Raw genomic sequence first — 22,307 nt, 5'->3', positions numbered from 1 at the left:
CTTGCAGGAGCGCACGGCATTATCATGCTTTATAATGCTATGTGCCTCTGCATGGCCTTTTTTCCACAGAATCATAGTGACATAAAGCTGTCATTATGATTCTGTAGAAATAAGGTCAAGCAGAGGCACATAGCATAAATCATGATAATGCCGTGCGCTCCTGCAAGTCCAGAGCAGAGGATCACACTCACACACGGAGCGTGATTCCCGCAATGGACTCGCTCGTGTGAAACAGCCCTAAGTGTTTAATAGAACAGGTTCTGTAGACATCTATGTGGAATCAGCTGACGATGGTGTAAAACGAGTGAGCTTCTTCTTGGCGCTCACATCGACTGCCTGTAAGGCAGTTCATACTTGAGTTATTTGGTCCAGTTTTGGCCCCATGACTGCCCAAATAAGGGTACCTTCACACTTGCGTTGTGAAGATCCGGCAAGAAGTTCTGTTGCCGGAACTGCCTTCCAGATCCGGAAATTTGTGTGCAAACCGATAGCATTTGTAGACTGATCCGGATGCAGTGTCATCCGGAAAAATGGATCCAGTATTTATTTTTTGAATTTTGAAAACCTGATCCGTTTTGCAGGAACTTTGAACAGAGAAAATACCAGAGCATGCTGCGGCCAAATACCATAAGAGTGACTGAACTGAAGACATCCTGATGCACACTGAATGGATTGTTCTCCATTCAGAGTGCATTAGGATAAAACTCAGGGTCGTCTTTACCAAGGGGCAAAAGGGGCAGCTACCCCGGGCCCAGTTGCTCCTGGGGGGCACAAGGCAGCTGCCTCTTGAGCCCTGCTAGCCACTGCCCAGGGTGTCAGGCTGTCAGCTACACAGGGGGTGCTGCCATGCCATGCCTGCCGGCACTCCAGCCAGCGTACTGTGTCTGTGAGAGCTGTGATCTAGGACCTTAATGACATCATCACCATGTGACCAGCAACCTAGCAATATTGCTGGTCACATGGCTATGAGGTCATCACAGGTCCTCGCAGGAGTGTTGCTGCAGGAGAAGTTTACCTTATGCGTGGAGCTTTTTTTGTGAAGATTACATCAGAAAAAGGTGACAGGGGCTGTTATGCTAATATACTGTAAACTACTGTATAGTGGGGTGCTGTATACTTTGTGGGGGACTGTATACTGTAGGGGTCTGTATACTGTGGGAGGGGCTGTATACTGTGTGGGGTCTGTATACTGTGTGGGGGTCTGTATACTGTGGAGGGCCTGTATACTGTGGGGGCCTGTATACTGTGGGGGCCTGTATACTGTGGGGGGGGGGCTGTATACTGTGGAGGCCTGTATACTGTGGGGGCCTGTATACTGTGGGGGGCCTGTATACTGTGGGGGGGCCTGTATACTGTGGGGGGGGGCCTGTATACTGTGGAGGGGCTCTATACTGTGTGGGGGGGCCTGTATACTGTGGGGGGCTGTATACTGTGGGGGGGTACTGTATAGTGTGGGTGTCCTGTATAGTCTGTGGGGGCTGTATACTGTGTGGGGGTCTGTATACTGTGTGGGGGCCTGTATACTGTGTGGGGGCCTGTATAGTGTGGGAGGCTTGTATAGTGTGGGGTGACCTGTATAGTGTTGGGGGCCTGTATACTGTAGGTGCTGTATAGTGTGGAGTGCTATACTGCTGTACTGTATAGTGTGGGGGCTGTATCGTGTATAGTTTGGGGTGCTGTATACGATGAGGTGCTATACTGCTCTACTGTATACTGTGAGGTGTTGTATACTGTGGGGTGCTGTATACTGTGGGGTGCTATACTATATACTGTGGGGTACTGTATATTGTTGGGTGCTATACTGCATACTGTGTGGTGCTGTATACTATAGGGTGCTATACTGCATACTGTGGGGTGCACTGTAACACTAGGGTGAGCTGAGCCCTGGTCTCCTTCCTGCAGAGCGGTGCCCACTTCCAGCCAGAGCACTGATCCTGAGCTGCTGGAGTCTTCAGAACTGGAAGTATTTACAGTCATTCACTGTACTCTACCAGATGTGTGGATTTTTTTGTGTGTGTGTGTTGTGGTGGAGGGTGTGATTGCTTGCTAGAGTGTGGGAACGTGTGATCCAGGGGGCCCAAGTAAATTTTTGCCCAGGGTCCAATCAATATTAAAGACGGCCCTGATAAAACTGACCAGTTTTTTCCAGTATTGAGCCCCTGTGATGGAACTCAATACCGGAAATCCTTAACGCTAGTGTAAAGTACCCTTAGTGAAGTGTGCAGTGATTCTAAGGCAAGAAATAGCAGTTTTTAACGTAATGCGCCGCAAATCTATTAGGATTGAACCAAATTTTTCCCCAAAAATTCGGCGAATCGGTGAATCAAATTTTTTTTTAAATTCACTCATCTCTCTAGCCACAGCTCCTTCCCCCCAGATCTTGAAGAACATAATAGCCCCCAGTGTACTCAGAAGTGAACAAGTATGCTCTGACACAAATAAAACAGGTCCTTCTGGCATTTACAGATTCCACACCATTTTAACTGTGCATCAGATATCTACATATTCTACAGATATTATACCTACAAAGTCTAAACGGTTGTCAGTGTACCCCGGCATTTTTCTTTGTTTCATGAGAACAATCTTTTTCTTTTACAAGTATTTATTTTAGAGAAAATACCAAACCACTACGCAAACCGTCCTTTTTTATATAAAATAATTTTAACATTGATTTTTATTGTTTTCTCAGCCACAATGATTTTTATATATTCCTGTGTTCATATACTTTCATGTTCCTATTCTTTGAGCTTATTCATGTTGTATCTTCTGTTATATAATTCTTTTTCTTCTTTCCCTTTTGATCCAATGTGGTCTTCGATTCTGTCCTCGGGACTCCAGCTTAGCATCCAGGCTTGACAAACATGTACAGTAGTGATTGGAGCCATCTTCACTTCTCTCAACCTTGTTGGCTTCATTCATCCAATTCTTTGTGATTGTCCACGCACAACAATTATATTTCCACTACTGTTCAGACTGTGTACATTTCAATGTTTTGTTTTTTTCTCATACTATGTAGATTCATTTGTCCTTTTAAGCAACAAGTTCACATCCCAAGTCTTTTTCTGTGTAATATTCATGCTGGTTTTTGTGACCCTGTTTGATTGCACAATTACCTATGTGGTCCGTGGTCCCATTGTAGTCAATAGGTCTGCAAAAACGCAGATGACATGCAGAATGCATCAATATGTCATCTGCATGTCATCCGCAATTGCGGATCTGTTTCCAGTAAATATAATTTTTCTTTAATTAGTTCTCTAGCAACATATATTCCTCCTTCAGTTTTTTTTGTGGAAAAACGGAACGGATGCGTACGTATGTACAATTGGTTAAAAAGGAAGGATTTTGTGGAAACACGGATCCGCAAAAAACGGAACGAAAATCTGGGAAAAAAAAACTGACGTGTGAATGGACTCTTATTGCGACTGCCAATACCACAGAGCTATAGGCTCAGTTATATATAGTCAGTTATGGACTTTCTTTGGCTGTAGGATTTAGCATTAAAATAAACAGTAAATCTATAACTCATTCTGACTTTGACCCTGACCTATGAAGAAAGTCAGACAACAAAGTTAAGCTATATGCACACGACCTTTGTGTGTGTTGCGGTCCGCGGCACGGACAGCCATTAATATAACTGCCTATTCTTGTCCGCAAAATGGACAAGAATAGGACAGGTTATATTTTTTTTTTGGGCGGACCATGGAACGGAGCAACGGATGCAGACAGCACACGGAATGCTGTCCGCATATTTTGCGGCCCCATTGAAGTGAATGCAGCTCGGAGGCAGACCAAAACAACGGTCGTGTGCATGTAGCCTTAAACTCAGATATCAGTCAGGTGTCAGAGTCCTTTAGGAGTAGAGGGGCATTGCTCCTGCACCTAGAGGGGCATTGCTCCTGCATCGTTTGCATACTTCTGCCTGCCCTGTGCCCTGGGGAAATCTTGTGCCGTTCGGATTTCCCCAGGGCACAGGGCAGGCAGAAGGATGCAAACCATGCCTGGCCCTGTCAATAAACACTTGGAAGGCGTGACCTGAGGTGGGAGACAGGAGCATCTAGGGGCAGGAGCAACATTCCCCCTGCTCCTAGAGGCTCATTTTCATATTATAAAAGTAAGAATTCTACAGTAACGGGGGCATGGATAATCATTAGAATAGCAAAGTTAGGTGCAGCTGACATTAGCACGTCGCACATGGACAAGTGCTTTCGGCCAGGGACACTACATTTCCCTGACGGAACACTGGGTGAACATGGTGGAGGCCTGGAGCGAGTCGTACCCTGGGACGGCACAGGTGCTACCTACGCCAAGGATTGCGGGCCCTATTTCGTTCAGGGTTTCCCCCACCACCTACGTTAGTTGCTCCAACCCCCACTTCTCCTCCTCCTCCACCTCCTCCACTTCCACCTCAGAATTATCTTCTTGCAGCATCCATCAGTCGGTAGCTGGAAGAAGTGTAGCACTGCAGTGGGGAAGCGTCAACAGGCCATGCTGAAGCTGATCTGCTTAGGTGACAAACAGTACACCTCTGCAGAGCTGTGGCAGAGGATGAGACCAGAATGAGCTGTGGCTTTCGCCACTCAGCCTAGAACCAGGCATGGTTGTGTCTTCAACTTAGTGGTTCAGTGGTTTCTCAAAACCTACCCCAATTTGCTTGAGCTACTGGTGAAGGTGTGCCTCGTGTGTGCCCATTTCCGCAAGTCATCAACAGCTTCCGCCCATCTGGCAACACTGCAGCAGCGCTTACAATTGCCAGATCACCGATTGTTGTATGACGTGAGCATGCGCTGGAGCTCGACATTCCACATGTTGGCCAGGCTTTGTGAGCAGCAGAGGGCAGTAGTGGAATACCGGCTGCAACATGGTCGTCGCCTTTCCAATCAGCTTCCGCTCTTCACAAGTGAGGAGTGGGCATAGATGTCAGACCTCTGTGAGGTTTTAAGAAACTTTTAGGAATCAACACAGATGGTGAGAGGTGATAACGCTGCTATCAGAGTCACCCTCCCACATCTGTGTCTACTCATACGCTCACTGCTCACAATTAAGGCCGACGCTTTGCATGTGGAAGAAGTGAAAATGGGGAAGACATTACAGAGGGTGATAGCCAGACCACCCTCAGTTCGTCTTCTCAGCACAAATGGAGGAGGAGGAGCAGGAGACGGTTGCCTCTGCTACAGAGGCTAGTACCCATGTAAGTTTAATTTAATCTTTTTAGCGTGGCTGGGCAGAAGAGGAGTAAGAGTATGAGGAGATTGAAGGTCATCCTCCTGATGACGACAGCGAAGTATTGCCTATTGGGACTCTGGCACACATGGCTGACTTTATGTGAGGCTGTCTTTCCTGTGAATCACTCGTTTTAAGCATTTTGGACAACACCGATTACTGGTTGTTCACCCTTCTCGACCCCCGCTACAAAGAGAACTTCTCATCTCTCATTCCTGAGGCCCTCAGTCCCTCACCTACAATCCTTCAGAGGGTCAGCTCACCTGCATGCCCTCGCATATAATGTTTTAGAGGGCCAGCTTGCCAGCAGGCCCTCAACCATAATAGTTTACAGGGTCAGTTCACCATCAGGCCCTTACAATCTTTTAGAGGGTCAGCTCACCTGTAGGCCTCTCGCATGTAATGTTTTAGAGGGTCAGCTCACCAGCAGGCCCTCACCCATAATGTTTTACTAAGTCAGCTCACCAGCAGGCCCTCGCATATAATTATTTCAATGGTTAGCTAAGCAGCAGGCACTCGCCCCTAATTTTTTAGAGAGTCAGCTCTGCAGCAAACCCTCCCCCCATATTTTTTACGATGGTCATCTCAGCACCAGGCCCTCACCCGTAATGTTTTAGAGCGTCACCAGCAGGCCCTTGCTCATACTGTTTGAGGGTTACCAGCAACCCATTAATCATAATTTTTCAAGGGTGTATGATGCCCTCCTTTATTTGTAATAAAGGGTGTATTAGATTGCTGGCTCCTTGTAATTTTTGGAAGCCCTTTCACTTAGTGCATAGGATTTATGCATGTAGGAGTCCCACTACCTGAACAATTGCACCATTGGTTGCATTGGAGTGCCTCTTCCTTGTAATTTTTGGCAGCACTTGCACTTTACAGGGAGTGCAGAATTATTAGGCAAGTTGTATTTTTGAGGATTAATTTTATTATTGAACAACAACCATGTTCTCAATGAACCCAAAAAACTCATTAATATCAAAGCTGAATATTTTTGGAAGTAGTTTTTAGTTTGTTTTTAGTTTTAGCTATTTTAGGGGGATATCTGTGTGTGCAGGTGACTATTACTGTGCATAATTATTAGGCAACTTAACAAAAAAACAAATATATACCCATTTCAATTATTTATTTTTACCAGTGAAACCAATATAACATCTCAACATTCACAAATATACATTTCTGACATTCAAAAACAAAACAAAAACAAATCAGTGACCAATATAGCCACCTTTCTTTGCAAGGACACTCAAAAGCCTGCCATCCATGGATTCTGTCAGTGTTTTGATCTGTTCACCATCAACATTGCGTGCAGCAGCAACCACAGCCTCCCAGACACTGTTCAGAGAGGTGTACTGTTTTCCCTCCTTGTAAATCTCACATTTGATGATGGACCACAGGTTCTCAATGGGGTTCAGATCAGGTGAACAAGGAGGCCATGTCATTAGATTTTCTTCTTTTATACCCTTTCTTGCCAGTCACGCTGTGGAGTACTTGGACGCATGTGATGGAGCATTGTCCTGCATGAAAATCATGTTTTTCTTGAAGGATGCAGACTTCTTCCTGTACCACTGCTTGAAGAAGGTGTCTTCCAGAAACTGGCAGTAGGACTGGGAGTTGAGCTTGACTCCATCCTCAACCCGAAAAGGCCCCACAAGCTCATCTTTGATGATACCAGCCCAAACCAGTACTCCACCTCCACCTTGCTGGCGTCTGAGTCGGACTGGAGCTCTCTGCCCTTTACCAATCCAGCCACGGGCCCATCAAGACTCACTCTCATTTCATCAGTCCATAAAACCTTAGAAAAATCAGTCTTGAGATATTTCTTGGCCCAGTCTTGACGTTTCAGCTTGTGTGTCTTGTTCAGTGGTGGTCGTCTTTCAGCCTTTCTTACCTTGGCCATGTCTCTGAGTATTGCACACCTTGTGCTTTTGGGCACTCCAGTGATGTTGCAGCTCTGAAATATGGCCAAACTGGTGGCAAGTGGCATCTTGGCAGCTGCACGCTTGACTTTTCTCAGTTCATGGGCAGTTATTTTGCGCCTTGGTTTTTCCACACGCTTCTTGCGACCCTGTTGACTATTTTGAATGAAACGCTTGTTTGTTCGATGATCACGCTTCAGAAGCTTTGCAATTTTAAGAGTGCTGCATCCCTCTGCAAGATATCTCACTATTTTTGACTTTTCTGAGCCTGTCAAGTCCTTCTTTTGACCCATTTTGCCAAAGGAAAGGAAGTTGCCTAATAATTATGCACACCTGATATAGGGTGTTGATGTCATTAGACCACACCCCTTCTCATTACAGAGATGCACATCACCTAATATGCTTAATTGGTAGTAGGCTTTTGAGCCTATACAGCTTGGAGTAAGACAAGAGAGTATAAAGAGGATGATGTGGTCAAAATACTCATTTGCCTAATAATTCTGCACGCAGTGTATATACAAGTAAATATACAGAAAAGAATGTTTACTAACAATTTTTCCTCTAAAATCGATTTTATCTTCGGTTTTGTGCTTATTATTGTCAGTCTGTAAAAGTGGAGTACTACTCGTACAACATCATTCCCAGCAGTGACCTGGGAGTCCAAGATGCATCCAGACATCCTCCCCATGCTGTTCCCGAACCATTTTGTTGGTGTTTCCATCAATTGCTGACCTTTTCCTATGAACCAGACACCCTCCCCTCTTCAGAGCAGGGGGTGCCTAGTTTAATGCTTGGGTTCTTCCATTGACTTCTATTCTCGGTAGAGCACCTGAGCATCCACAGGTGTTCGACCCGAACACCTGAGTACTTTGGTGCTAGATCAACACTAGTGATAACTAAAATGTATTTTTAAACCCTAGTTAGGAGACAAATTGAAATGATGCTTGACTTTAATGTCTGATTTTCCTCACTGGTCAATGTTAAGATGAGTTTTAGTTACTGTGTATTTGTCTGCTGAATCACATGACAGCCAAAAAAATCCATGATTATCTAGAACTCAGCCTACAGCTTGATGTTATGGATTTGGGTTATAAACCAGTAGCAATCAAATAATTTTTAAACCCCATCTAGGAAGACAAATTGAAATGATGTTTGACTTTGATGTCTGACTTTCCTCACTGGTCAGCAGAATCAGAGTAAAAAATTATTTTTAGTTAATGTGTATTTGTATGGGAAATCACATAGCTAAGAAAATCAATGATCACTTTTATGCTGGGCCAATAGTTTAATGGAAAGGTTTAGGTTTGTAAACCTTATAGCTTTCTGGTTCAAGACCCGATTGAAACTTAAGGGAAAAAAAATGTATTTTCAAAACTTAGCTAGGAGACAACTTAAAATGATGCTTGACTTTGATGTCTGGCTTTCCTCACTGGTCAGCGTCAAAATAATTTTTTGAGTTACTGTGTATTTGTTTACTGTATCAAATAGTGAAAGAAAATCCAAGTATTTGCATCACATTTTTTATTGCTATTAAACCAAAAAGGATAGAGAAGCTGAGCCTATCGCTCAGTGGTAAAGCTTCTGACTCCAATCCTTAGGTTCAATACCCAATCGAAACCTTAAAAAGAAAAAAAACAAGAAATATAATTTTTTAACCCTAGCTAGAAGACAAATGCAAATGATGTTCGACTTTGATGTCTGGCTTTTCTCACCCGTCAGCTTCAAATGACTTTCAGATACAATGTGTATTTGCTGCTAAATCATATAACAAAGAAAAAACCTGAGGTAAATGTCAGCTCTGGCAAATAAATACAATGACCATGTGTTCATCAGAGAAATAGATGCTTATTATTGCAACTGCACATACCACAGAGCTATAGTCTCAGTTATAGTCATTTATGGACTTTCTTTGGCTGTAGGATTTAGCATTAAAATATACAGTAAATCTATAACTCATTCTGACTTTGACCCTGACCTATGAAGAAAGTCAGACATCAAAGTCAAACTCAGATATCATAGTCGGGTGTCAGGTGTCAGAGTCAGAAAATATTCTGATACTTGACTATGATATATGACCAAGTCCTAAAATGATCACTGTGCAGGGGTTTAAATACACAACAGATAACAAATCACAGGAGGGGCAGAATTAACATAGCTATAGGTAATTGTGCAATCAAACAGGGTCACAAAAATCAGCATGAATATTACACAGAAAAAGACTTGGGATGTGAACTTGTCGCTGAAAAGGACAAATTAATCTACATAATATGAAAACAACAAATATACACAGACTGAACAGTCAGGCGTCAGTATCTGCGGTCAGGGGTCATAGATGGTATTTTGCCTCACACTGACAATATTCTGATACTCGGCGATTATATCTGACCATGTCCTAAAATAAACACTTGACCCCTGCATTCACCCTGTTTATTAATGTCTGAGGACGCTGTCAGCCCAACAGCGAAACACGTTATATATTTTTGCATTTTATTTTCAATATATTTTTAATCGGATTGGCAAAAATCTGGGACTGACTAATGCATTAGACTAATAAATAGGGTAAAATGGTAGCTTTAAAAATTTATATTTTCCAGGCTGAAAGTGCAATAAAACATTGCGGCTTGAACCCTAGTTGGTGGCAGAGAAGTCGCGCAAGTCATCCGGCATGCAGAGATAAAATACAGCAGCGTGTGGACCATTTTTAGCCCAAGGCATCTCATCTCAACAGGCCTTTAGTCAAATGTATCGCCCACTGTCAGTCCCTTCGGGATCCATGCCTCATTCATCTTAATAAAAGGTGAGGTAATCTAGACTTTTTTGACCTAGGCGACTTCTCTTCTCAGTGACAATACCTCCTGCTGCACTGAAGGTCCTTTCTGACAGGACACTTGAAGAGGGGCAGGCCAGAAGTTGTATTGCAAATTGGGATAGCTCAGGCCACAGGTCAAGCCTGCACATCCAGTAGTCAAGGGGTTCATCGCTCCTCAGAGTGTCGATATCTGCAGTTAAGGCGAGCTAGTCTGCTACCTGTTGGTCGAGTCGTTCTCTGAGGGTGGACCCTGAAGGGCTGTGGCGATGCGTAGGACTTAAAAAGCTCTGCATGTCCTCCATCAACAACGCGTCTGTAAAGCGTCCTGTCCTTGCCGGTGTGGTCGTGGTAGGAGGAGGATTACTTTCACCTCTTCCCCTGTTAGATTCCCGTTGTGCTGTGACATCACCCTTATGCGCTGTGTAAAGCATACTTTTTAACTTGTTTTGGAACTGCTGCATCCTTTCCGACTTCTGGTAATTCAGTAAGATTTCAGCCACTTTCTGCTTATACCGGGGGTCTAGTAGCGTGGCCACCCAGTACAGATCGTTCTCCTTCAGCCTTTTTATACAAGGGTACCTCAACAAGCACGCCGGGTACCATTTGCATGCCGATCTCACTGAAGGTCTTTTCTTCCCCCCCAGCCACGTACAACACCACGGGTACCAGATAGGTGACAACGAGCACCCTGGGATGCCTGCTGTGGTTGGTCTTCCTCCTCCTCAAAGCCACATTCCTCCTCTTCCTCAGACTCCTCTTCCAGCGTTGCCGCAGGTCCAGCAAGCGATGCTGATAAGGCTGTTTCTCTTTCTCTTCCTCTTCACGCTCATCTATGGCCTGACCAGCACTCTTTGCAGGGCACGCTCCAGGAAGAAAACAAATGGAATGATGTCGCTGATGGTGCCTTCGGTGTGACTGACTAGGTTTGTCACCTCTTCAAAAGGACGCATGAGCCTGCAGGCATTGCGCATGAGCGTCCAGTAACTTAGCAAAAAAATACCCAGCTCAGCAGAGGCTGTCCTAGCACCCCGGTCATACAAATACTCGTTGACGGCTTTTTCTTGTTGGAGCAGGGGGTCGAACATTAGGAGTGTTGAATTCCAACGTGTCGGGCTGTCGCAAATCAAGCGCCTCACTGGCATGTTGTTTCGCCGCTGAATATCTGAAAAGTGCTTGAGGACGTCCTGCAAGCTTGGGTACTTATGCACAAAGCACTGTATGATCACATTACACACATGTGCCATGCATGGCACATGTGTCAACTTGCCCAAATTCAATGCCGCCAACAAATTGCTTCTGTTGTCACACACCACTTTGCCGATCTCCAGTTGGTGCGGAGTCAGCCACTGATCCAAATGTGCGTTCAGGGCGGACAGGAGTGCTGGTCCGGTGTGACTCTCTGCTTTCAGGCAAGTCAACCCCAAGACAGCGTGACACTGTCGTATCCGGGATGTGGAATAGCCCCTGGGGAGCTGGGGGTGTGCAGTTGCAGACCAGGTATCAGTGGTCAGATGGACCCTTGCCCCAACACTGTGTGCCAGACATGTCATGACTTCCTTTTCCACAAGAGAGTACAGGTTGGGGATTGCCTTTTGTGAAAATAAATTTTTGCCGGGTACCTTCCACTGCAGTGTCCGAATAGCTACAAATTTTTTGAAGGCCTCAGACTCCACCAGCTTGTATGGTAAAAGCTGGCGGGCTAAGTTCCGACAAGCCAGCTGTCAGACGCCGAGCAAGGGGGTGACTCTGTGACATTGGCTTCTTACGCTCAAATATGTCCTTGACAGACACCTGACTGTGGGCAGATGAGCACAAACTGCTCAAGGCGAGAGGCGGAGTGGCGGGTGGTTGAGAAGGGGCAAGGAGGACAGCAGTGGTTGACGTGGCTGAAGATGCTGGACCAGGAGGAGGATGGTGGCTTTGAGTTTGTGTGCTGCTTGTACTCGTCATCATGTGTTGATCCCATAGGCGTTTGTGATGTGAGATCATGTGCCTTCGCAAAGCAGTTGTACCTAGGTGGCTGTTGGACTTCCCACAACTCTGTTTCTTTTGGCACAGGTTACAAATGGCATCGCTGTTATCAAAGGCAGACACACACAAAAAATGCCACACTGCTGAGCTTTGCAATGACGGCATTCTGGTGGTGGCAACAGCATGCGTTGATTGGCGTGCTGTCTGGCTGACCCCGGGTGCCGATACATGCTGTCTGACTGTGCCACTAGCTCCTTGCAACAACCTCCCCCTGCTTCCATCTCGTCTCCTCCTCTCTGTCTCCCCATCTGAACTTTCCCCCTGTTCTTCTCTTCGAGCGGGCACCCACATGACATCCACAGACACATCATCAACCGCTTCACTTGTATCTGACAACTCAGCAAAGGAAGCAGCAGCGGGTACAACATCATCATCACATCGTACGTCCATGTGTGTAATGCTGCCTGACTGAGACATATCCCTGTTATCTACAACCTCTGGCAATAATGGTTGCGCATCACTCATTTCTTCCAACTGATGTGTAAATAACTCCTCTGACAGATCAAGTGAAGCGGCTGTGGTGCTAGTGTTGGTGGTGGCGGCAGGCAGGCGAGTGGTAACCTGAGAGGTGCCAGAAGCTGAGCTGGAGGAGGATGGTGTGTCAAGGTTCCGAGTGGAAGCTGTAGAAGATTGGGTGCCCTGTGTTAGCCAGTCAACCATGTCCTCAGAACTTTTTGAGTTCAGGGTACGTGGCCTCTGAACACTGGGCATTATTCTAGGTCCAAAGGAAATCACAGCACCACGACCACAACGGCCCCTGCAGGGTGGCCTGCCTCTTCCTGTCATTTTTATTAGATTAGTTGTACTATGCGTGCAAGCTACTGTGACACCAGATATGAGTGGTGGCACTGTGCACTGGCAGTAGTTGGCACGGTACACGCTGACGCTGTAGGCTTGACACACACGCTTGCAGCCAAGTAACTGCAATTATATTACAGTCAAAATTGCATATTTTTTTTATGTAATCTACTGTGACACCAGATATGAGTGGCACTGTGCACTGGCAGTAGTTTGCACAGTACACGCTGTAGGCCTGACACACACGCTTGCAGGCAACTAACTGCAATTATATGGGGGATTCAGCCCGCACAACCCCTAGCAGGTGCAGATTGCTATGGCGAAATACAGATACAAACGCAAAACCACAAAATGCAATCACACTCTGCAACCAGCACTCTGCCCTGCCTTTATGCTGGATGTTATATTACAGTCAAAACAGTTTTTTTACATGTAATCTACTGTGACACCAGATATGAGTGGCACTGGATGCACTGTGCACTGGCAGTAGTTGGCACAGTACACACTGACGGTAAAGGCCTGACACACACGCTTGCAGGCAACTAACTGCAATTATATTAGTCAAAAAAGTTTTTTTATATTTTTAAATGTAATCTACTGTGACACCAGATATGAGTGGCACTGGTGGCACTGTGCACTGATAGTAGTAGTAAATGCCTGACACACAGGCTTGCAGGCAACTAACTGCAATTATATTAGTCAAAAAAGTATTATTATTTTTTTTTAAATGCAAGCTACTGTGACACCAGATTTGAGTGGTGGTACTGGGCAAGTGGGGACAGTATATGCTGTGGGCCTGACACACGCTGGCAGGCAACTGCAATTAGATTACCCAGGAAAAAAAAAAAAGCAGACTGATGTACTAGCCCTAAAAAGGGCTTTTTGGGGTGCTGTCAGGACGCTGTCCTTATAGCAGATCAGATGAGTCTTTCAGGACTGGAGTGGACACTGAATATACTGGCCTAGCTATCGATTTCCCTATTAAATCAGCAGCAGCTGCACTGTCCTCCCTCTCACTAACACTGCAGCTTCTGAATAAATCTAAGCTGGATGCTGTCCTTGCTAGGAGGTGGGAGGGTCTGGGAGGGAGGGTATGCTGCTGATTGGCTGGAATGTGTCTGCTGACTGATGTACAGGGTCAAAGTTTGCTCAATGATGACAAATAGGGGGCGGACCGAACATCGCGTATGTTCGCCCGCCGTGGCAAACGAGAACAAGTGATGTTCGCCAGGAACTGTTCGCCGGTGAATAGTTTGGGACATCTCTAGTCCCTACACAGTCTGGCACTATCAGCACTGGTTAGACAATGACAAACTGTGCTAGGACACACTGTCAAATGGTAAGATCCAGATGGCAATTAAATGTTTTGGTAGTTGAACTGAGGAATGGTATACTGCACAATCCTAAGAAAAAGATGGTTCCAGAATTGGAGATATAAATATTTACTAAAACCTGTCAGTAAAGGCAGCAGGTCTTCTTTAAAGGGGTTGTCCAGGATGAGAAAAAGGGTCTGTTTTTCCAGATCAGAGCCAGGTGAATGGGGCTGAGCTGCAATACCAGGCACAACCTATTCACAATTGCAGCTGTGTTTCTCTTACTTATTTTTAGCTAGGACTACCCCTTGAAATATAAAAAAGTAAACACAACCTAGAACTTGCAGGGGCATAGCTAAAGGCTCATGGACCTTGATGCAAGAGTTCAGCCTGAGCCCCACTTCCCTGTGCTTTGCGGCCAGGAGCAGGGAAGCACATAGTCTTTTGCTGCCTGATGCAAAAATTGAAACGGCATCCCCCATGCCAAATTCTTGACCTAACCCCTACGGTCCAGCCAGAAGTGTAGCCTGGCCAGCATGCACCTTCTATAATACCAGTGTCTTTTTGTTTAGCACAAGGGTCTTTGGGCCCCCTCAGGCTCCTGGGCCTGGTAGTGACTGCTACCTCTGCACCCCCTATAGCTACTCCTCTGACTACTAGACAGTGGCGTATCTAGAAATGATTGGGTCCCACAGCAACTTTTTTAATGAGCCCCCCACCCAGCAACTTCTTTGCAACCCCCTTTTCCCATGCAACCCCCACTGCTGTGACTAGTCAAGATCACTCTCTCAGATCGGGCCTGGCAGCTGCTCTGTCCGTTTCCTAAACATACATACTTTATGCCATTTTACTGTATATACTATTACTGTATATAATGTCATTGTACAATACTGTTGAGAGGCCCTGACAATTAAATCTTTTAGTCCTCCTTCTATGTGGGCCCCTTCTGAGGTCAGGCCCCAAAGCAGCCACTTCCCCTGCTTTCTGTAATAGTACACCGCTGCTATTAGATATAGAAATGGCTTAAAGCATCCAAATATCAGCTATAGGGAAACTTAGTCCAGGCCACATATTGTTAAAAATGAAAATAAAACAGAAGCATAGCTAAGGCTGCTCTCAGGTGTCCTTTTGTCTGTGGTTTTGGCAATGTTTTCAGCAACATAAACAGAATGTTTGAATACAGCCTAAGGTTGATGATACACAGCTAAAATTGGACTGCATTTCTATATTCATATTCTACTGAACCTAACCCATAATTAGAGATAAGCCTAGTTTTGAGAATTCAATTTGGCCGAACTTTGCTGAACTTCGACAAGAAATTCAATTTGTTGCAAATTAATTTGTCATGAATCACTATAAATCAGGTATACCCAGGCATCTCAGTGTGGAGACTTGGAAGTAAATCCTTTCCCGACTGCCGACAGTATAATTACATCAGCAGCCGGGCATTTAGAAATGGTGCCAGCTGGCACGTGCAGCAGGCGTCATGGCCGCTGGATGTTTGCTGTTTTAAAGAGCGATAATGACGGTTCTGGACTTTTAATCCTTCAGATGCTGTTACCCTATACCAGCAACAGCACCTGTTTGTCACTATATTATATGGCAGATAGTTGTCAGACTCCTGTTTGATCCATCCACCATATTCGGCCCATCTGGTTTTAACCCAAATACATTTTGAAAGCAAAATACCATTAGGTTCATAGTGTGGAAGTATCCCGGATCATTTGGCGTTAAGAAGATGGCAGTTGGATCTTTAACCATGGATTAATGCTGACACTATGTAAAGCAACAGTTAACAGAAGCTACTCACTATGATTAATTTCGCTCCACTGAACGGGGTGAAATATTTAACCATGGCCTAATACTGGCGCTATGTAACACAACAGCTAACAGAATGCAATTGTTATGATAAATTTGCCTCCACCGCTCATTTGAAAAGGAAAAATATTTAACCGTGGCCTCTAACTGACACCATGTAACGCAACAGCTAACAGAATAATTTTTCAGATAAAATAGTAATTTTTTTCCAGCAAAATATGAAAATATGAAAAAATGAATAAGAAAAAACAAAAGAAGGGTGGCACTCACCACTGTGGGAATAAAATCCTTTATTGTCCAGATAGAGAAGGCATGTATGCACAGTACACGGATAAGAAAGCGGTGACGGCCGTTTTACACAAGTTTGCGCTTTGTCTGGCCTCTGACCTCACTGCGATGGTATGCGTCAGTGTCTTTTAACATTGTACAAAAAGTCCAGCAAGAATGATATCAGCGTTATACAAAATCAGAGTAATTTAATGAATTTTAAGCAGTCCAGCAATAGTACCCTGTTAAATTATAAGATAACTAAATTTAATGAGAAACAGACATAAACAAAAAACTCTACATAGTCAATCCACGGGGAGGGGCCAGGATACAGTGAGATATACTGGGTAAGTGGTGGGGAATTTATCCCTACCACTACTACCCTGATCTGGTCCTCTGCCCAGGGACGTCTCCTGGTGGTGGGGACTCCCTGTCCTCGTACCTAGTCTCAACCTCCTGTCTGTCCCTGGTGAGGTGACGGGTGGAGAGAGACAAGTGTCAGAGTGGCACCCCAATGGATGACTAGCACATAATTGAAAAAAGGACTTAAAGGTGTCCACTGTATATATCCCTCGTGACAAATCGCCCGGAGGTACAGGGTCCACCTAGAGGATAAAATACACAGACAGACACACGCACATATAGACACAAAAAAAACACAATAATTAGATAATAACCTACAACCCCGACGCGTTTCACCCACACAGTGGGATCATCAGGGGGTGATACGGGGTAGGTATAGTATAGACGGGATGCCCGTAACGATAAATACAGCAAGCCCTGTCCAATAAATGATGTGACAATAATTGCCCCCTCATGTGCACTTTCACAATTTATCCTTTTGTGACTCTGTGCTCCCTTTAATCTCAGGTACTTATTACTCACTTATTTACTTAGCGCCATGTGTGTATTTCCTTTTGGTTATATGTTCTTATCTTTGCCTCTATTCTCTGTAGAGAATTGCATCAGGGTAGTAGTGATAGGGATAAATTCCCCACCACTTACCCAGTATATCTCACTGTATCCTGGCCCCTCCCCGTGGATTGACTATGTAGAGTTTTGTTTATGTCTATGTTTCTCATTAAATTTAGTTATCTTATAATTTAACAGGGTACTATTGCTGGACTCTTAACATTGTGTCTAGTTGTCAAGGGGACAGTGACGCTACAAATTACAAATTTGTGATTAAAAATTGTTACTTGCAGACATAGAGTATGTATTAAAGCTGAACAATAGCAGTATAGCTAAATCCTGAGAGACATTAAAGCCCTTGTGTACCCGCAAGTACGAGATAACCTCACCCCTGGTGAGAGAGCTGCCTTGACGTGGATTGGCAGCATGGAGGATGTCGTTGTCAAGCCAGCAGACAAGGGGGGAAACATAATGTTATTAACCCGAACATACTACATGCAAGAAGCCAATAGACAATTAAAAGATAGCCCGGTGTATGAAAAGTTAGGGCAGGACCCCTTAGCTGCTACATTATCTGAGTTGAGAACGTTCCTGCAGAGGTATGTTACAGCTGACTTTGTCCCAGAAACTATGTTAGATAAGCTTGTACCCCAGTATCCTAGAAAATTCACCTGGCTCTTTGTTCCTAAAGTACACAAGTCCCTCACATCACCACCTGGCAGCCCGATTGTGGCGTGCATTGGGTCAGTCACTGAGCCCCTCTCCAAATATTTGGACTGGCTGCTCAGACCCCTACTTTCTAGTGCCCCCACATACCTGGGGGACACCAGTTATTTCCTCCGCGCCATCAGTCGCTTTGAGTGGCGCGAGGGACACAGTCTGGTATCCCTCGATGTGGAGAGCCTTTACACACGCATACCACACAGTGCTGGTGTGGAAGCTGTAGACAAGGTACTCAATAAAACTGATTAAAGTGCTATTTACACTGAGTTTGTCAGGGAGGTACTTACGTTTATCCTCAATAACAACACCTTCAAGTTTGGCGAGCAATGGTATAGGCAAAAAGAGGGTACAGCGATGGGTACCCCGGTATCATGCACATATGCCAATTCATTTCTAGCATTGTTTGAGGATAGGTATGTGTTCTCCTTGGACAATCCATTTGCACAATATATTAAACTCTTCCTAAGATATGTTGATGAAATTTTCATCACTTGGTCAGGTACAGAAAATCAATGCAATAGCATGAATATGAAGTTCTCTTTAAACCTTGGGAATACTTCCCTGGAATTTTTAGATGTCTTGGTATCTGTTCAAGGAGACAATTTACTCACATCTTGCTATCACAAACCGTCAGCCACCAACTCCCTCTTACATTTTAATAGCTACCATCATAAGAATGCGAAGAAATCTGTTCCATATGGTCAGTTTATCCGCCTTAAAACGAATCAAATATATATGCTGGTTGAATTAAATTGAACAATTAAAAAAAAAATGTAAATTCTAACCACATGGAAATGAAATTCACGGAAATGGATGTTTGAGTCTTGATGCTTAATTTCACATTAACCCTTTACATGTAGATTGCTGCCCTACCTTGTGTTTTTCTGTAGTAATCACATATTTATGCTAGTTTAATTAAATGGAACAAACCCCCAAAAATATTAAATTCTAACCATGGAATTAACGGAAATGGACAATTTCACGTTAACACTCACAGGTAGATTGCTGCCCTATATTGTGTTTTGCTGTAGTAATCACTCATTTATGCTGTTTTAATTAAATTGAACAAGTCCCCCCCCCCCCTAAAAAAAAAAAATACATTTTTTTTATATATATATATAATTTCAACTGTGTGGAAACTGTATATACAGGAACGGATGATTGAGGCCTGACCCTTAATATCACATTAACACTCACAAGTAAGTTTTTACCCTAGTGTGAATTCGTGTACTGATCACCTATATGTTGCTTTCATTAAATTCAATAGTCACCCAACCTCCCTCCCCCCCCAACAACAAAAAAGTGTGTGTGTGTTTGGCGATAATAATCAGATTTAGCCTTAATATTTCATTCTCAATCACTGATGTATATGATTTTTAAAAGTAAAAAAAAAAAAAATTAAATATGTGAGAGATGACCTGCACAAAGTTCGCACTAGTATTCTATATGCTAGGCTTGATTAATGGTAGATTTCTGTGAAAATGGGGGTGGGGTGTTAAAGTATGGTATTTCCTTGCAGGTACCTCCTTTTGAAGTTTGCAGCAGCTGCAGTTCTGCTAGGAGGCACAGCCAGTCTCAGCTCCTCACTTCTTACTGCCTGGCTGACAACTTTCATGCCTCCCTATTCTACACACACAATTCTTCTTCTACTTTGTTATTCTAGCCTTTCCCTTCACTGTCCCTGGCAATAGACTATAATGTTTATTCATTTCTGGCTGTACTTGATTGTTTTTTTACACTGTCCCTGACTCCCTAGCATTGTTTTTCTATCTGACCCTGTAAGACCCAACCACCCTCATTCACAGCCCAGCACAGAATGGGGTTCTGCTTGTTCTGTTAGGACAGCACCCGGCCTGCTGCAGCACTGATTTGCTCAGTCATTCTGGGACCTAATCAGGGCAAGCCCTCTCCCCCCCCCCCTTCCCCACTTCCTCTCAGGGTCCTGTCAGACCCCTACTTCCTTGGATTTATCTGAAACTAACCTGAAAATATTTGGGTTTTGCTGCTGTCCAAAAAATGGCAAAGTTCAGACTGAACTTGGTTCAGTGTGAACTGGTTTGCTCAGGGCTTTTTTTCTGGCGGAACGCACCGGAACAGCGTTCCGCCACCTTTTGACATCGCAGCCTGGGAGCTGGGGGCCGGTGCGTTCACTGTGCTCCGGCCCCGCCGCTCCAGTATAGTTATAAAATGTGTAATTCAATTAATAATGATTCATGCTGCCCCCTCTGTAGTATAACATTCAATATATCCTACTCACAGGGCTACTGTTATATCGTAATGCAGGCCGACCAGGCAGACGAGCGGCAGCGTGACTGACGTCACGTGCCTGCCTACTTTATGAATGAAGCAGGCAGCGCAGGCACGTGATGTCAGTCAGTCACGCTGCCGCTCGGCAGTCAGTCACGCATGCAGCACGATGCCGGCCTGCATTACGATATAACAGTAGCCCTGTGAGTAGGATATATTGAATGTTATACTACAGAGTGGTCAGCATGAATCATTATTAATTGAATTACACATTTTATAACTGTACTGGAGCGGCAATGGGGGGTCTGTGGATGGCACTGTTATGGGGGGGGGGGGGTCTGTGGATGGCACGGTTATAGGGATGGGGGGGGGTCCGTGGATGGCACGGTTATAGGGTGGGGATCTGTGGATGCCATCCCCAGATCCCCCATTAACAGTGCCATCCCCAGATCCCCCATTAATAGTGCCATCCCCATCTGGGGGGTTTCTTTGCTGGGCTGGACTTTTATAGCCCCCCCCCCCCCAAAATTTTACTTGCATCCCTGCTCTCTAAAGGGGCGGTTTTAGGGGGCGGTCCTAGGGGTGGGTAGGGGCGTGGCACTCATATTTTTCTGAGAAAAAAAAAGCCCTGGGTTTGCTCATCCTTCATATGCATATATACAATGTCTGAGTTTGTAAAAATAAAAAAATAAAATTAGTGCCGTTACATCTGACGTTTATTCAGAAACATTTCTGTGACGAAATATATCCTTCTCTGAACATTGTGTTATGTAAAGGGTAAATTAGATCTGCAACACACTTATCCAATATTCCATTGCATTTTCACATTTTACAAATCCACAACTGGGTGAGCTAATCCATTCTAAGCTCTAACCAACTGTTCACTGTACTGTGCATTCCTTATAACACATCATAATGGAAATGTGCAGAAGTGATTTGATAGCTCAGAAAAAGCAATTTTTTTACCCAGTCAGGATTGAAATATCCACAGCAGTGTTATATGAAATAACATATGAACTTCATTTAAGTCTAACATATGAATTATATATTTTCTGTTAAAATGATTAAAGCTTGTGTTTTTCATCATGCCTAATAAATTGATAAAGTTAGTCATATTGAACCTGACATTGGCAGTACCATATACTAAAGAGCAATTACTAGGATCCTAATGTGTTTGACCCTTAAAGTCCTTACTCATACTTCACTGCTTTAAGTTATGTTATTGACTATTGAGTTCAGCCAGGGGATCAATGTCTCAAGGGAGCTTATGCGGCTACAAAGACATTTGTCTGTGAAAAGCCTTGTTAATATTTAAGAAAGTCCTGCATTCATGTGAGTGTGTGTAAAGGCCAAGACTATGTGAACTTCTATTCAAAGACTATGGGGAATTTTATTATACTACTAGGAATAAAGTTCTGTTGTGTGCTGAATAACATTATTCAAGTAAGGAGCAGATCCAGTTGTATGCTGTAGCTACTCTTGAAACAAATATTTCTTGTTTCTGTGGACTAATTAGTAATATGGCATTTGACAGTCACATAGCTTATTAACAGGAAATGTCAAACTTAAGCGCAAATCAATATGAAAATATTCTATCATCCTGTTGGATCTTATGTTGAAGCCTGGAGTCAATGAAGAAAGAAAACTATCATCCTGTAGATATGGAACCGCTTCAATGTTTTCTTTTAAAAAGCTGAACTTCTAGGAGCAGTTGTATCTTCAAAAAGTCCCCCAAGGTTCTGATTATTAGGAGAAAAACTAGTGAGATTCACTCCATGACTTTATAAATATCATCTTGAATGGCTGAGAACATGCCTTAACCACCTTAGCTCCCCTAGCTTAAACCCCCTTAATGACCAGACCACTTTTTACAATTCTGCACTACACTACTTTCACCGTTTATTGCTCGGTCATACAACTTACCACCCAAATGAATTTTACCTCCTTTTCTTCTCACTAATAGAGCTTTCATTTGGTGGTGCTTCAGTGCTGCTGACATTTTTTTGTTAATCGAAATTTACAGATTTTTTTGCCAAAAAAAAACATTTTTCACTTTCAGTTGTAAAATTTTTCAAATAAAACAATATTTCTATATAAATTTCTCTAAAATGTATTGTTCTACATGTCTTTGATAAAAAAAATGCAATAAGTGTATATTTATTGGTTTGCGCAAAAGTTTGTGTTTACAAACTATGGTACAAAAATGTGAATTTCCGCATTTTGAAGCAGCTCTGACTTTCTGAGCACCTGTCA

Source organism: Bufo gargarizans, chromosome 4 (genome assembly GCF_014858855.1).
Source record: "Bufo gargarizans isolate SCDJY-AF-19 chromosome 4, ASM1485885v1, whole genome shotgun sequence".
Classification (NCBI taxonomy): domain Eukaryota; kingdom Metazoa; phylum Chordata; class Amphibia; order Anura; family Bufonidae; genus Bufo; species Bufo gargarizans.
The sequence above is the reverse complement of the archived record's forward strand: the minus strand, read 5'-3'. Positions refer to the sequence as shown.